Source organism: Mesocricetus auratus, unplaced genomic scaffold (genome assembly GCF_017639785.1).
Source record: "Mesocricetus auratus isolate SY011 unplaced genomic scaffold, BCM_Maur_2.0 Super-Scaffold_100676, whole genome shotgun sequence".
Lineage (NCBI taxonomy): Eukaryota > Metazoa > Chordata > Mammalia > Rodentia > Cricetidae > Mesocricetus > Mesocricetus auratus.
In genome coordinates this window covers 7,657,512-7,672,909 of record NW_024429266.1, presented here as the reverse complement: position 1 = coordinate 7,672,909, position 15,398 = coordinate 7,657,512, and positions in this window count along the sequence as shown.

Genomic DNA, 15,398 nt, shown 5'->3' with positions numbered 1-15,398 from the left:
TTCTTCACTCTGCAGACTTGCCTTGTCCAGAAGACAACCATACGGTCGAGGTCATTGTTAGCTCTGGCTTTTGTTACGTAGCAGAATACATTTTAGATGCAGCCCTGTTGTGGCATATATTAAGATTCTGTTTTACTCACTGCTGGGTTTCAGAATATTACGTGACCGTAACAGTTTGAATTGTTGGTGTTTCCAGGGTGTCACGAATAAAGGAAATATATCATCAGTTTGTATATCACAAAAAATTCAAAGAAGATGAATACACACACAAACACACACTTTTAAGATTTTATTTTTAAAATATGTGTGTGTGTGTGTTTGTCTTTGTTTTTGTGCGGGTATGTGAACATGCGACACGTACCTACAGAGACCATCAGAGGACATCAGATCCCCTGGAGCTGGAGTTAAAGACAACTGTGAGCCTTTTGATGTGGGTGCTGGGAACTGAACCCAGGTCCTTTGCAGGAGTAGTACATGATCTTAACCACTGAGCCATTGCTCCAGTCCAAACACAGAGTTTACAAAGCATTAAAAAAGTTCCTTAAAATTAAACCAAGCATACCAAAACAACACACCAGAGCTACCAAAAGAATTAAAAGGTGACTGTTTTGGGTAAGAGATTTGTTTCTGTTCTCTAACACGTTTGGCTTTTTAAAGCATAAAAACTGTGCTTTTCTTTAATAGACAAACTTTATTTTAGAAAAAATAAAGAAGGCGAAATTTCCAGCGGATGTGGTTTTAGGAAATATAAAGTCCATTTACCTTTTCATTGAAATTATAACAATTCATCTTAGCCCACTCTACTTTTACAGGGGTATCATGTGTATCCTGGGTTTGACACAAAGTTTGTGTAACTCACTGGAAAATAGTAGATGCTAATCTTAAGATCATAATCTCCAGGTTTTCTCTTTCAGCAACAATTTTATCCTTGCAATCAAGGCGGCTGCTGCTTTAAGAAGCGAGGGCCTGCATGCAGCTTATGAAGTAATAGATCATATATAAATAGGCTGTTTGCTCTCAGTGCAGATGCCATCATTACTAACTACTTTCGGGCTCTTTGAGAGCTAAATAATTCTGTAATGCATCATTGAACATTTAGTTGCTTCATAGCAGATGGTTTCAGGGGCCCATCTGCTCACAGCAATGTTTTCAACAAGCCCCCTTCACCTTCACCAAGAGGTTTGGAAGCAGCAGGATATTCATCCTCCACTCCAGGTGCTTATGCTTCGCTCCCATGTTGAGGGAGAGGGCCATCGTGTTTCTCCCAGCCTCAGAAGGAACTGTGAGGAGGGCTGGTGTGTGAACCAGACTAGTGAAGGAGGCCCTGGGCTCCGAGAATTTGTAAATATATTCAGAGGGTGTCTGTCCCTCCCCCAACCCCTGTGTGTATATGTCTGTCTGTCTCTGTGTGTCTGCCTCTGTGTGTCTGTGTGTGTGTGTCTGCCTGTCTGTCTGTTTGTCTGTCTCTGTCTGTCTCTGTCTCTGTCTCTGTCTCTCTCTCTCTCTCTCTCTCTGTGTGTGTGTGTGTGTGTGTGTGTGTGTGTGTGTGTGTTTGTGTAACTCATTGCTTTGCCTTCCTGGGCTGTGTTAAATATGAGATACATTCTGCAGTCCACTCTGTTCAGTTATGCCTGCCCCCTGTTATTTTCAGAAGCACAGCCAGCTTCTAGCTGGTTTTCTGGGATGAAGAATACACTCTCCTTGCCTTTGAGGACATGGGGGAGTCCCCTAGGCAAGGTCAGGGTGAACACATGAAATACAGGAAGGCACTCAAGCTAAGACCATACGATGAGAGCAAACTGCATACAGTGTCTGAATGCTGAGGGGATCGTGGGGTAGGCGTTTTGGGAACTGGGCTAGTTTTATTCCACAAATCCCAAATGTCCCATTACCTATGTGATCATGGAAATCTGTAGTCACTGCAGGGAGACAGAATGGGGCATGTGATGAATAAGACATGCTTGGTGGCTGCCCTGAAAATATGTAGAATTTTCTTTTCCAAATAGGAAGATGAGAAGAAAGACAAAGTTGGTGAAGTAGAAACACAGTACTGAGAAGAGGACATTCTCAGAAGATCATAAGAAATCAGTAATTTATTTGGATCATGCCAGTTGACACCCTGAGCCCCTATACATCGAATGCCCAGACTCAACACTGAACAATGTAAAATCTTCCCGGTAAGTACTGATCTTTAGGAAGATGCTCACACCAAAGAGACCGCTGTTCAGAGACCATCCCTCCGATGCTGTGCTTAAAGATGGCCAGCATCCTACTCAGAATATTTGACTTCATTCTTCCAAAGGCATGCATGGACTCAAAACAAGACAGCAGAGGGAAGTGGTAATACTGTCATGTGTCAGACTTTGCGTATGTGTGTACATGGATATAGGAGTGAGGGTGTGTGTGTGTGTGTGTTGTGTGTGTGTGTGCGTGTGTGTGTGTGTGTGTGTGTGTTGAGGTCAGAGGGCCCTCTCAAATGTCTTTCTTAGTCACTCTCCATGTTACTTTTTGAGGCATGATCTCTCTGTGAACCTTGAGGACATTGATTCAACTGCATGGGCTACCCAGGGAGCTCTGAGGATCTGTCAGTCTCTGACCCTGTCCATTTACCCTCAGTGGATATTTATGTGAGTGCCAGGAGATCCTATTGAGGTCCTCATGCATGCATGCGCATCAAACTATCAACTGAGCTGTTTCCCAGCCATTTCCCCAGTCCCCTTTAGGGAACATAATTATCCATTATCATCTTTTTATAAGAATAAAAAATATTTGAAAAATTCTGAGACTCCGGCTTATTGAGGTATGTCATCCTCCCTGTGTGGTTATCATTGGTGGTGTGCCTAGCCTCTCACACTCCCTCAATTCTTTGTAACTGACACTTAGTAAGAACCTCCTGAACGACAGGATTCAGACAAGTGTGTGACAGATAACCATTCTCGGGCTCTTCCTGGGTTTTAGCTGAAACTTCTCTTTTAAATGAGTTCTTTCTCACCAACCCTCAGTATGAGGGAGTGGTCTGCCTCAGAAGCCAGAGAGCACACTTTGCTGCTGCTGCTACTGCTGCCACCATCAATGTCATCTTGATTGTCCTGTCAGGAATAGCCACTGAGACTGACTTTACCGTCACTCCTACTTTTGCTGTCAAAGCAGGGATGCTACTGTGATGTTTGCTCTGCTCAAAAACGCTTTAGAAATTGTGTAATTGAATCCAACTTTCTTTCCTAGGCATGAATTGCATACTTACGTCCAGCCAGCACCATCAGCTCTACAAGGAACCCAAATTAAATCCTGTTCCTTGTCTCCAAGTAGTCTACTGTAGCAGGAAAGAAAATAGAATTGTCTGAAGTGAACTTAGACTCGGGAAGTGTGCCGCTGAGGACTAAGAACATTCCAGGCCAGGACCCAGGAGCAGAGAGGCGAGTCAGCCAGAAAAGCATTCATTTTCTTGTACTGTCAAGGGCCTTGCTAAGACTCAACGTTCTTTGTATCAGGAGAAATAAATGGAGGGCCAAAGAGCCTTGAGAATTAGTGTGGCTTAAGGAATTTGATATTACTTTTCTGTACTGCAATCAAACCTGGGGACTTACACTAGCTGAGCTTTCTACCACAGAGGTGCAATTTACATCGTCACCAGTGACTGATGTTCTTTTGAAAGATTTATTTATGTGAGTGTTTGCCTGTATGCATGCATGTATTGTATGTGTGTGTGTGTTTGTATGTATGTATGTATGTATGTGCTCCTCATCAGTGCATGTGCACATACAGGCCAGAAGTGGGTGACAGACCCTGAATCTGAAGTTATAAGCAGCTGTGAGCCACACAACTCGAGTAGCTTCCACAGGGAGGGATGCCCATGGAAGTCGGCAGGATCTACTCTGCCATGTGCAGCTCAACAAAGCAGAACTGAGTTCAGCCCAGCTGCTGTCACAGCCGGGACTGGTGGAGAGCCAGGTCTCTCCAGGAAGCATTAGAGGCCCTGGTGTAAGGAGCCTTTGCCTCCATTGTCTTATGACTGAGGGGTAGATAACAACCAGAACTTGGTGTCGGCTTTGAAAGCTACCGATAGGGCTTCAACACTACAGGCACTTGGTGAATTTCAAGCAAGCACGCAGGTATAGCTCATACCTGCGATGCCAGCACTCTGGGGGCCGAGGCAGGAACACTGTTGACTGCGAGTCCAGCCTACACCACGTAGTCTGGAATGGCAGAAGGCACTGGAGCCGAAGAGGTTTTGAAGTTTTCACGTGAAATAGTGGTGATAATGTCAGAAAAATCTCATTCTTCCCAGAGGTGTGGATCCAGAAAATCACATTTTGTTGGTTAGTCTTTTGCCAGCCCGACACCAGCTAGAGTCATCTGAGAAATCTTGGTTGGTGATTGATGGGGGAGGGCCCAGCCTACTCTGGGAGCTGTCGCCCCTGGGCGGGTGGTCCTGGGTGGTACAAGGAAGAAGGTTGAGTAAGCCAGGAGGAATGAGCCAATGAGCAGCATTGTTCATGGCTCCGCTTTAGTTCCTGTCGTGACTCCCCCTCAGTGATGAACTGTATTGGGACATGCAAACCAAATAAGCCGTTTTCCTTTCCGAGTCTCTGTTGGTGATGATCTTTTTTTCAAGACAGGGTTTCTTTGTATTGTTTTGAAAGCTGTCCTGGAACTCGCTCTGTAGACCAGGCTGGTTTCGAACTCACAGAGGTCTGCCTGCCTCTGCCTCTGCCTCCTGAGTGCTGGGATTAAAGGCGTGTGTCACCACCACCCAACTGGTGGTGATGTTTTTTTTCCCCTGTGGTAGAAAGCAAACTAAGGTTAGCAAAGTCAGAAGTACCAGGGACTTGCAAGTGTGAACTTAGAAGCTCAAAAGCATTCACATTGTGTTCTTAAGGGACACTGGGCAATCACGTGAATTGTAGGAACCAAGAAAAGACCCAAACTTTGGACCATTTCCCTGCTCACTTACAGATGGCCTGATGGGATGCTGGGTAGTCAGGTTGGAAAGATCATGCCGGGAAATACCAAAGCAATTGTATCTGTTCCTTTATTCACATCAAAAATTTACATTTATTTTTATGTGTCTATCGTGACGGAGATACCACAATGTGGATCTCAGGGATCAAATGCAGGTTCCCAGGCCTGAAAGTAAGTGTTTTTACCCACCGAGCTGTTTTCCCTGGTCCTGTATCAATTTCTTTAAGGCCTGTTTCAAATGGTGTCTTGGATGGGAACCTTGTGCATGAACCCTCCATAGAGGAAGGGATCTTGCTGGTGCAGCATGGCAGACTAACCCCAGACCCAATGGCGTCGTGTCCCTCACAGCTGCCCAGCAACCTAGCCCCAAGCAGTCATCTGCCGGCTTTTTTTCTTTTCCATTTTGTTTTAAACATTCATCTGCGTGTGTGATTGTGTATGATGTGCATGGGTGTGGGCACATGGGTACATGCCATGCATGTGGAGGCCTGACAACAAGCTTTTGGAATCTATTGTGATTTCCAGGACTTCAGTTCAGGTCGTAAGACCTGCACTGCAAACATGTCCCCCTGGCTAGCCATCTCCCTAGCCTCTTTCTATTTTTAATATCACATTTCAAAAATTAATTACATTAAATATATTTATCCTACACTGTTTTAAGTGTGTATGCATCATGTACTGTCTAAACCAAGCTAGTTACTACATATTATGTCATTTACCTTTAACATTTGAGATACAGTATTTTCTCTTTAGTTTTAACACATACATTTTGAGCAAGCCTCTCTCTCCACTCTTCCCATGTGAGATTTTTGTGTCCTTTACCATTATCTCGTGTCTCTCTTCTGTTCCACGGACAGTTTCAGTTTCATTTCGACTTCCATTTTATGTATGCAGACATGAAATTATTTAACTGTATACAATCTTGGAACCACAAATGAGAGAAACTGTACATGTGCCTTCCCAAGACTGGCTTACTCTCTTAATATACTGATCTTCAGCTACATATAGTTTCCTGAAAGCAACATAACTGCATTCTTCTTTAGGGCTGGAAAGTCCATTGTGACATGCTTGTGTGTGTGTGTGTGTGTGTGTGTGTGTGTGTAATGAGAACACTTAAAATCTACTCTGAGTGGCAATTTCTAAATGTGTTGGTTAACTCCAGGAATCATGTTGTCTTTCAAACTTTTTTTTTAGCCAGGGTCACATAGCTTAGCTATCCTGTCCTTGAACTCACTGTGTAGACAGGGCTGGCCTCAAACTCACAGAGATGCCTGTCTCTGGCTCCTGAGTGCTGGCATTGAAGGCGAGTGCTCTCACACTTACTCCTCCTGTTTGAGAGTTTGCTTCCTTCATCATTATCTTCGCCCAAACCCATTTCTGCTCTTTGCTTCACTGCGTTTGCTCACATATAGCCGAGGTCACGTGATCACAAGGTCACGTGATCACGAGGTCACGTGATCACAAGGCAGTTGTCTCTCTGTGTCACAAGAAGTTATGCTTGTTGGTATCATTCCTAGACCAATATGGCATAGATGATATCAAATTTGGGGAATTTCAACTTCTATCTTTCTATGTCAGTTTTTGTATTTTACTTGTGTACGCAATAAAAGATTTTATCTTACAAGTATCACTAATAGTCTGTCATATAATCACCTTCACATGGATAATTTGCATAGCACTTAAAAGATATGTCAAAACCACTGTGAGCATGCTAAAATGAATACATTTTCTTTACCAAGTTTGTGCAAAATGAGCTGCATATTTGTGTTTAAAGACTGCCGATATAAAAAAAAAACTAGAAGGAAGCTAGTTAATAAAAGGCCACCGTCCCTAAACCTTAGGGTAAAGCCAGAGTGTTAGCGACTGAGCTGCTTAAATCATAAAATAACAGAAACACATTGTCTCTTGGTTCTGAGGCTGGCCATTAAAACTGTGTCTCTGGGAGTACCAGCGTGGAGAGAGAATCTGTTTGACCCTTTCTTGAAGTTCCTGATGAGGACTGTCTTCCTCTTGCTCTTGACCTTAGAGGGTCTTGTCCTGAACCTAGGGATCACTGTTTGGGAGAGATTGGATGGCCGTCAGGTTTCTTCAAACTGACCTCTTAAATCTTATGGTTCAAAAATCTGTGAACTATAAAAAATGTAAATTCTATAGGAACTGTTTTAATTGATTCAAAACCAGGATTGAGTTTCAAGACAGAGCCTGCAACCTCACTGCCAGCAGCATTTTAACTGCTCCCTGGCCCCCGGGGCTTGCTACTTGAAAGATATCATGACCTCCAGCCCAGGGAAGGAAAGGGTCACTCACTGTCTTTGCAAATCCGAAGACTACCCATGGAGAGGCATTCAGATAGTCCATCTCCAAACCCTGGGTGAAGGACATGTGAGAAGTGTTTCCTTACTGTCTGTGCCAAGGGGCGCTGGTTTCCGTGGATATGGAGTCTCTCTGTATCTGTGGCTGTATAAAGACCCCTCACAGACACACAGCCAAATAAGCACTTCTTTAAAATAACCAGGCAATTAAGCCAATATAGACTTACTTGAATTGTTCAAATAATTCTCATACCCCACATTGCTTTTATTGGGTGAGGATAAACAGCTTACGGTATGGTGTGATAACGTGGAACAAAGAACAGAGACTTGCATAAAATAAGGCTAATCATTTCTCATAGTCACTGCCTCAACGTTATTCCCTGTTCAAAGTTGTCACTTTGTTGGGGAGAGTCCTAAAGCACTTGCCCTTCCACAAGACCCACGTTGGGTTCCTAGTACCCACATTGGATGCTTCACAGCCACCTAAAACCCCTGACTCCCTCTTCTGGCATCCAGGGACACCTGAATGCACTTGGCATACCTGCATAACTGAAAATAAAACCTAAAATTTGAAAAAAAAAAACCCTGCTTCTTGGGCTGGTGATTTGGCTCAGCTGGTGAGGGCATTTGCAACTAAGTCTGATGACTGGAGTTTGAGCCCAGAATCCACAGGGTAGAGGGAGAAGCAGCTTCCTCATGTTGTCTCTGACCTACACACACACACACACACAAACACAAACACATATATGAATAAATATAATTTTAAAAACACTGCTACTCCAGTCTCAAACTACTATTGAAACTGCACAGCAAGGACTTGGTCTGAAACTCAGGCTCAGACAACCCTTTGCAGAGTTTTTCCAGTGATCCACAGAAAGACCTAATTATATTTATGCCTCATTGATAATTTTGTGCATCCCTAGGCTACACTGACTACATATTTGAAGAATACTAGTGAAAAAAATATGCCCTCTGAAGAAGAAGCCACACAATCGACAAATAACGGACTCCATACACAAATGACTAAATTATAGTTATTATATCAGAGGCAATTGAAGCATTCCCTTACAGTAGGGAATTTAGCTTTCCACTGTGTATGGCTAGTGGTACTAGCTGCTCGTTTTCACACTGGGATCAGGGGCGTCTGAAAATTAGCAGCATTCGTTTGTCTTCCAATAAGACACATGAAAAATACACACAGCGAGGTTAGAACAACATGTTCTTCGCTGAAAACCATTTGATTATCACATGTGTACATCACAAAGCGGGAAGAGCCAGTTGTCCCACACAACCGCACTGCCAGATGGCAGAGCGACCGAGAGTTTGAATCGCTTCCGGGGAGATGTGGGGTCGCTTGCTTTGGATGGTCCAGCTGTTGACTCCCGCTGCCTCTTTGTTTCAGAGGTGCAGTCTGAGGAACCTAACCTCTGCACGCTAACGGCGGCTCTCTCTCTGGGCCTGCCTCATCCTGTCCCTGTTGCATCCCATCTATCCACACTTCATGACCAACGAGCTCTGACGTTGCTGCTTTCCTTCCTGACATGCCCAGTCTCTCGACATTAGAGAGACGGAATCAGAGTCATTTGCTTTTCAGTCTGCAGTGCCCCCGGTCCAGAGCAGCTGGAGAGGGTAACACGATTGAGGAGCTTGCTAATCCTAATGGCCCTTGGGTCTTTCCTCTAAAAGATGCGGCAAGCAAACATGCCAAGTGCTATCTGTAGACGGGTAGTGTCATTGTCCTGAAAGAGCACTTACGGTGCTGCGCCCACACCGTGAATTCTGAGCTCGACTGCAAGTTGAAAAAGCACCGGTGGCAAGAACAGTTGCCACTCCGGATCAAGGTTCCCTCTCTGAGTTCCCTGCAGGAGAGGGACGGGCCCAGTTCGTCCTCCTCCGCAAATGCATGCGGACAGCGTTTAAGATGGACCAACACAAGACGCATTATCTTCATTATTGCACACATGGAGAGATGACACAGGCACGGGGCAGGAACAGCAGAGAGTCACTTTGCAGTTCGCTGGGGGCCAGTTCTCTTTCCAAATGCCCTGTCAAAAATGCCTTCCTAGTGATGAATACAGTTCCTAGTTAGGTGATAGGCAGAAAACGCCACTTGACAGCCCATAACTGAATGTATCCAGAAAGTCTATGAATTCAGCTCATCTGCAGGGGCATCACTAAAACAAAGCAAAACAAATACCCGTTTCTAAGAAATTGTGCATTTTCATATTAAACGTATGAACTCCATTCTGAAATTTTAATTAAACAGCGATTGTAGTAACTGTCCTATTTTAGAGGCTTCTCCAACACGTATTTCAATAAAACACAAGACAGATGAATTCTGACTTCCTCGCCAAATGGAGTTGTGTGTGTGTGACTGTTTCTCCAATCTCCACTTGAGATATAATTTAAAGTTTTGCACTGAAGTGGCTTCCGTTGGGTCAAAAAATACAATTTTCTTTTTTTCTTCTTCCTAGTTTATTTGCAAATTACTGAAAATGAAACACTTCTGATGAATTTAAGATGGGAAAAGTGCTGATTTGTAAGGATTGTAAATTAAATGTTCCTTGGCATTATAAACCTTAAAGAGCTAATATTTGTGATACAATTATCACAAAAATTTTTAAATTATTTTTTAACATTACAATATTTCTTTCTGAGAACAGTTTTATCTTTACTGGCTGACTAGTCATTATTTTGTAGTCATTAAAGTATCTTTATAATCATGAAATGTGATATTTTAGGGTAAACCTATCAGTGTCATAAACCATGTCTGTGTCAAGAGGAAGTAACATTATTTTTAGAGTACCAAGTTTGAGACATATTTTATCATTAGCTTCTGCCTGTGCTTCAGTGCCCTGTTTGTACAGAGTAGGGGCTTTAAAGGAGTAGAGTCTTAATTAAGTCATTATTTTAGCGTCTACTTGCAGGAACACAAGTCTAGGACTGTATAAGATTTTAAACAGAGAAGGATTTAAGCACCCTTTCCCTCAGAGGAACGGATATATTTTAAGGTTAGAGTCTTCATGGAAGCAGACGTTCCCCCCTGTGGCTGTGGCTGTGAAAACCAGTACATGGGCAGCAGAGTCGGAGGGCCTGGGAGCTGCTCCCACATCCTCTTCCCTGTGAGATACCCACACCCCATAGCCATCACTCCAGGTCTTAAACGGGTTGGTCTACAGCCCTGGAAACCCTATAACCTCAATTTTTAAACGGTATGCGTCTTGGACCTACTTGGGCTGTAACATTATCCCCTCTGCCTTCCAAGTTAAGAAAATTACTTTTAGCAGGTCATAGTAAAGGCGGGCTATTACATAATTGGAAGAAGCGTGTTCCATTTTCCAGGAGGCAGATAGCATTATGGAGGTGCGCGGGGATGTGTTTTCTTTCTTCTCCCGGCATTTACACCAGGCCCCTGTGTTCCTTTTGGATAGAGACAAGATTTCTCAGCACCTATTTCGCCTCCAATTTAATGAAGTTGTTAAAGTAGCAAGACTGACAGGTTAATTATCCTTTATAAAAGGGGGACAAATTGAACTGTGTCTTTCCATCATTTTTTGATATATCCGGAAGCTCCGGAGGTGCCCAGACGTGGCTCTGGCGAATAAAACAGCTAATCCACTCTGCAATACTTCCCTGACCCCGCTCTCCCCACCGGGGCCTCGGTATATTGCCGTTGGTTTTTGTTTCACATTCAACAGATCCCACTTTATTATAAATTCAGAAGGAATTTTTTTTCTCTCTCTCCATATGTTGGCTGACAGCTCCCCTGAAATAACTGATGGCTAAATTTAAACTCTGATGAAAATTAACCCAAGTGTTAAATGCAAACAGGAGCCGCTTGGAAGAGAAAAGAGTTATCATGGTAGGTGCCAAACAGTGGAAAATGTGTGTAAATTAATGAAGCCTCGCTGGTGACAAGCCGTCAGGCAGTTTGATGGCCCTTGCTAGCATTTTAGTCCCACTGAAGTTGGCCAGAGGGCAGAATGGACAAGTCCTGCTTTTCAAAAGGACCGCGGGAAGCTTGACAGTAGCGCTAACTAGATCATCGAAAGTTCATGGTCAAATAAGAGATTTTTTTTTTGCAAAGCTTTGCACTAAACAGAGTTTGCAGACAGGAGAGCAATGGAGAGACATCAGATTGCAAAATGATCAAGAGACGGAAGCCAGTGGGAAAAGACTTTTGAAAACAATCTGGCTGATTTTAAAGTTCATATCGAGAAATTGGTTTTGTTAAGCATGGTAAACATTCTGTTTCAAACATTTCTCCTCAGGAATGTGCCTTCCACAGAAACGACACCTGCACTTCTCAACTTCAGAACAAAATACGTAAAATATGCAATTTTGCCAAAAAAAACCTCATTGAAAAGAAACAGAAGTCTCATCAAATGTGACTTTGTTTCCTGTTGTGACATGTAAGTGACACTTAGAATAATTTAAAGGAAAAAGTTCAATATTTCATCCTTCTTCCTACAGGAAGGCATTGTTTTTCTCCTCTAAATAATAACGTGCTATCGCCGTGTACTATTGGACAGATGTGATGGGCAGAAGAGCCTCAGAACTCCAGCAGCCCTGTGACCTTGGGCGAGTGAGCCAGGCTCAGTTGGCTCGTCTCCTAATGAGACGGGAATGAGAGCAAGTGGTAAGACTTTGGTCTCTCACAGGCCAAAGCTCACCTTAACGTGCCGGAGATGCACCCTTAGCTCGGAACATGATTCTGGAGTGACAAAGGCGCCAAGCCCATCCTGCACGGCTGGCATGCGCCATAAGCTTGGAGCTGGACAGATGAGGCCACCTGGTTCCCTCCCAGGCCACTGTGGACATCAGATGTGTTCTTCATAAGCTGTAATGTCCTACGTAGCTACCAATTTTCATCTCCACCTCCACCTGAAAACTGCCCTTGTCACCCCCTCCACTTGGTGTACCTTTCTTCTGCAGCCTTCAGTGGCCTGGGAACAGCAGCTGAGGGTGAGGAGATTGGGGTCCCCAAGGGTCAGTGTGTCAGAAAGGCAATGAAACGTTCTAAATACGAATTTAAGCCCCTGAAGCTGGGAAGCGACAGGCACAGTGTGGATTCTGTTCTGTGACTAAGTGACAGGTATCTTGGCCCCCCCCATTCCTTCTGCGTGACAGACCACTGAAAGTGATAACTGCAGGTGAAACCCACTCCTTATAGACAGGATGCTTCTGGCCTCAGAAGTCAGGGGTTTCTGGGACCGCCTCTCTTCCTGCTCCTGGGGGGTGCAGGAAGGTACTCTTAGTGCCAAGGCAAACTTCAGGCGGGGTTATCTGGTCTATGGTTGAGGTCTTCATACCAAGGTTATTATAAACTGACATTTAATTCTTCCTGTCTGTCTCCAAGTATGCCATCCCCATGTGACGTTGCTGAGAATGAATGACTTCTGACACTCAAGCTATTTCTTCTTTTTATAAAGATTTATATTTATTTTTATGTGTATGTATGTATTCTGCATATGCTCAGGTCCCCGAAAAGGCCGGAAAAGGGTGTCAGGACCCCTGGAACTGACAGATGGTTGTTAGCCACAGTACTTGGTTGCTGGGAATTGAACTCGGGTCCTCTGGAAGAGCAGCAAGTGCTCTTAACTACAAAGTTGACTCTCCAACTTCCAATCTACTGTTTTCTTTCGTGGTTTCTGTCTGGCTGCAGGGGTCTGTGTGGGCCTACTAGCTGCTCAGCCAAAGCTCACTTCTCTTCGGAGGTCTGGCCGGGGCACAGGGAACGTCACATGATCTTGCTTTTCTGAAGCTGAAACACAGCTCACCCAAACCCTGAAAGGAAAACAATAAAGTCGCAAGTAGTCATTGTATTTACTTGGCAATCTGCCTGTCAGGATGTGTTAGCGAGAGACTTATTAGTACAAAAAAGGGACAATTTTTACATATTTATTATGGTGAAATGTTTGCTATGTCTTATTCTACCCTACAAATAACTCTGCATGATTTCACCACCTCCTCATCTCCGTAGAGGTCTAAGGCAATTTCCTTTCCAGATATGTAATGAGTTGGTGTCTGGGAAAGCCTTCTAATTATGTTCTTTTACTCAAATGGTCTCAAAACAAGCAGTTCACAACCATGCCCAGGTCAGGTCTCTTTTTTTTTGTTGTTTTCTTTTCTACAATATGGCCAGAAACACTGTTGTAGTGTCTACAGGTCTCATTGTAGCCCAGGCTGATCTCTGAGTCACTCTGCAGCCAAGGCTGATTTTGAGCTCCTTGATCGTCCTGCTTCAACTTCTCCAAGTCCCGCTTCTGGTTAGTTTCTTAGTGTGTCCCTGAAGTCCTGCTGAATTTAAAGAGCATCTCATGCCCGCATCCAGGAAGGCATCTGACGGCCTCTGCAGCCAGGCAGAGACAGGGCCAGGTACGAGGAAGCCCTGGAGGGATGGCTCAGGAGTGACTGAGAGCTAGTGACATCTGATGGCCCAGCAGAGGCCTCTGCCAGGACAGCAGGGAGGGGATTTTGTCCTCAGTGGACACATCTTCACATCGCAGCTTGCATTAATTGGTCCTCTTGCTGGCTCTCTCTGCAGGGGAGACTGGAAATTGGCAAGGCTGCTGTGCTGTCTGCTTGGCCAGAGTCAGGGTCCCGGGGCTGCTGGGATACAGAAGGGTCCTGAGCTTTTCAGAAAGCTAGCTGCTGACTCAGCTTGGGGCAGGGGTGACATCAGAGTCTGCCCGCATATGAACTGAAACCCAGCATCAGCAAACAGCATTATTATTATTATTATTTTGCCATGGTTCATTGGTAAATGTGGGAAAGAAGAAAATAACTTTGCATAACTTACATTGTTCTTAATGAAGATTTTCCCATCTTGGTTGTTCTTAAAAAGCATCTTTTGCTTGTAATAGCCTTCAGAGTTGGAGTCCTGTCCCCCCTATCCCCAACTCTGTCACAATCATTTCAGACTCAGCTTCATTATACAGAACACTTAACAGATGGACTGTGTCCATTTCTCTGCATACTCAAAGCTATCACTATCTGCATATTATATGCAATATAAATATCCAGTGTACATTCATGTCAGCTCCTGTGGTCTCCGGACACGAGGGTGATGAATTCAGTACCCTTTCACAGATCAAATGTGATCCGGAGGCGGCAGAGGGGTTGTGAGTACCAACCTTCCTGTCTCAGGTGGAAAGATTTGCTGACAGCCTTGGATCATGTAAACCCACTTTTATCTCTTCATGGGCTTCAATGACTACATTTGCCCATATAAACCACCCTACACCACAGATAGGAGGAGGTGTAGTCTCATATCTAACCAATCAAGGTTGCCCCCCACCCCACTGTCCCTGCCACCCATCTAATTAATGAGACACTAAGTAGTTGAAGTATAAATTCACCTGGTATACCAGCGACAGACTTTATAGGTCTAGGAGTGCTACATTTATCCACAAGAATAACCATTCACAGTACTGTGTGGCACTTTTGTAGGAGTGACTTAACAAAGGTGGGTAGTGGCCTATTTTGTAACCAAGCACATCTAAAGGGCAATATATACAGACATAGCTTTGTTTAGAAAGCAGAAACTGGAAGGCAGAGGCAGGGCCCCTGAGCACTGGCTGCAGTGTCTCACTCCATACTTATTTAGGGCACAGCCACAGTGTCCCCTTTCCTCAACTCAGAGACAATCGAGTCTCTCACTCTTTCAGGGAAACACACGTGTGACCTTGGCCTTGACAGAGAATTCAGACAAGTTGGACTTTCAGCACAAGACCCTGGAGATGGGCTTTTCAGAACCGTCTTGATATATTTTGAACGGCTATTAAGAGAAGAAGCCCAGTCCCACGGGGATTGCTCCGTTGCATTGGTGACATGCCCATCTGAGGCCTGTGGTAGCCGCCATGTCCCTTGCAACAAGCTAGCTGGTCAGGGATTCCAAAGTCCACAACAGAGATGGCTTAACTGGGTTTGACTACATCCAGCCATGATGCTGGTAGTAAAAATCTAACTCCGTATCATTTCACTTACAGGGGCTCAAATATTACCTTTTAGTTCAGCTACTAATGCATATGGACCACTTAACAGATGAACTATGTCCACTTCTCTACCCCACCTCAACATCCGAATCTTTTTCATTTAGCAGAGCATCACATTTGAAACAGC